Below are 2,754 nucleotides of genomic sequence, written 5' to 3'. Positions count from 1 at the left end.
TGCTACCCACTCCAAATGACGATCTTTACATCTGCTGGTAAAACTATTCCCTGATGTGACCTGAAACATTAAACCTGGCAGTTTAGTTACCTAGTCTTGGTATGACTAAGATAACATGATGCCTGCATGTTGACTATAATAAAACAAACCTCATCTTTGATGTTGTCCCCTTGTCAAGGCCAATGCTATGTTTGCTGCTGCATGTGGGTGAGGAGCACTGCACTGCTGTTTCCCGTCATGCTATACACAAGTGATTTGGCACTGGCACAACAATGGCCAATGGGAGAGGTAGCATCCTGACAAGGTCCTTTTCTCTTGTATGTGCACCACCAGAAAACCATGTTCCCCTACCTCTTGTCTTGCCTTTCTCCAACACTTTCAGTACCTATCTGACTTACGAAATGCCTTTCCTTGCTGAGAGACCGACGTGCTGCTCAGCACTGCTCAGTTCTGGTAACATGAACACAGCTCACCAAAAAGAGGCAGAGGTGCACCCTCCAACCTTTCAAAAATTCTCTACTTCCCTAAAGAGCTCCATGCCTTCCTGCTGAAGAAAGCCTAAAACTTTCCCTGGTAAGTCACAGCCAGGTTCATTGAAGATCAAAGCTGGGTCCCCCAGTGTCAGAGTCACAGCTCTTCCACTCCAGTACTTTGTCTGCTGTGAATGGTGACCTTCATGGCCATGGGGCTGAAGGGCTCGGGGATCACACATGAGAGCTGGTACACGACATCCTCTGCATGGGCATTTGTTCTGCAGCAAACCTTGCCTCAGATGGATGGGCCACAGAGCTGCAACTCACATAAACAGCATTAGGAGGAGGAGATTTTGGTGCTGCTGGAGTTAGGCTTGCAATGACCTAAGATCTAGCTGTCATGTAAGCATTGATATTTCTTAAGAGAAATTCTTCAGATCTGTTGCCTTCTGCCTGGGAGTGGAAAAAAAGAGGCAAAAAGACCAGTCAGGGCAAGAATGTGGTACTGGAAGTAGCCCTTTGGTCTCTGGACCTCTTTCCTCCTGTTGAGTTGACCATACTGGGAATGATCTATCTGAGCAGACCTGCATGCACTGCTTGCCTATCTTTCTGGCTCACAGTGCTCTCTACTGTCACACCAGTGCCTGCAAAAAGCAGGCATCTATTGATGGAGACCTATTGTGGAATCTTTTTCATGTCCTGCAAGAGCAGAAACAGTCTTCTGTGACTGCAAATATCTGTGCCCTACCAAAGATTCAAGTGGCCTGAGCTTTTTTTTTCCAAAGTATCCAAGTCCCACAGTAGTTGCCATTAATTTTCAGTGGGACACAAATTCCTGACTCTGTCAGTGCTTTTAATGTTGCTTTAAATCCTTTCAATCACCTTTGTCATCCCGTCTGTTTAAAAGATAAAAGTTCATCCCAGAAGGACCAGGGCCAGACTTGGTCATGGCCTGTGGCTAATGCTGCAGTACAGATGTGAAGTAATAAACAGTTTCAGTTCAAGTTCTGGGCAGTGGATCTGCTGCTGTTTCATGCTAACAGCATCACTCCAGCCAAGTTTCTGTATTACAGAGCAGACAAGCTCCTCCCTGCCAATTACTCAGATAGTCACTCTTAAAATGAGAAAGAGCTTGGATGCTAGAAACCTGCTGTGCCTTCTAAGTTATATAGTAAGGTTGTTGTGCAAATTAATTCTTTACTGATAACAGAGAAACTTTGTGGAGGAGGAGATACAGACCTCATATAACAGAAACTAGCAGCAGTTTCTTTATCCCTGCAGGTGACCTGGTATGGGTAACATGGGTAAGATGATCCAGCAGACTGGCAGTGCTGGTGAGAGGAGGCTGCTCTGTGAGGGATGGGCAGTGGTCTGTTGCTTGTCTTTGACCAAGGTTGTTTTTCTGATGTCAGATCAATAGCATTACAGTGTTCTGTGATATTGTTATTTTCAGGAAGGCATGTGAAAAAAGTATTTTTCTGTCTGAATGGCTGTCAAAACAGTATGAGCCCTTGTTCCCTTCTCTCTGTAGGGTCCTGAGAACATGTGCAGAAGATCACTCACCTCCTGGAAAAGTCACAGAATGGGTAAGATTGGAAGAACCACAGTGGGTCATCTGGTCCAACCTCCCTGCTCAGGGTCATCTTAGAGCACATTGCACAGGATTGTGTCCAATTTTTGAGACTAGTTGTTTGTGTTTCCATTAGTTTTGTTTTTGTTAACTAAAAAATCGTAGCTGCTGAGATGTTTCGACAGTGGCCAATGACTTGGAGTGCTTTGAGCCTGGACACATAGAAAACACAGGAGGAAGGCTCTTATTTTGGAAGAGGTAAGGACCTGTCTTCTGGAAAGTTGGATTGTTACCTTGAACTCCTAAAAACGGATGTGTGCCGTGTTATTGGTGATTTCTGAAAATCTTGGCCAAACTGATGGTGGTGCTTTGAAATGCAGACCACTCCCCATTCCTGGAGCCTTGCCTGCATCCAGCATGTTCGTGTTCCATGTGCAGATCCCTGCTGCCAGGGATCAGCTCCCAAGGGCAGTCACCCACTGGCCACAGGTGCCACTGACACTTTCTGTGTGTATGAGTATGGAACTGTGGGAAGGATGAAAACTAAAGCCCCATCCAGATGGAAGGGTAGGGAAGAGGATAAAAAAAAAAGAAAAAGCTGCTTTTTTTTCCCCTAAAAAAAAATCTTAGAAGGAATGAGTCTCTTCAACAAAGAAAAGGAAAAGGGAAAGAAATTGTAGATTTCTGGCCAGACCACACTAGAGCTATAGT

Source organism: Coloeus monedula (genome assembly GCF_965178545.1).
Source record: "Coloeus monedula genome assembly, chromosome: 8".
Taxonomy (NCBI): domain Eukaryota; kingdom Metazoa; phylum Chordata; class Aves; order Passeriformes; family Corvidae; genus Coloeus; species Coloeus monedula.
The sequence above is the reverse complement of the archived record's forward strand: the minus strand, read 5'-3'. Positions refer to the sequence as shown.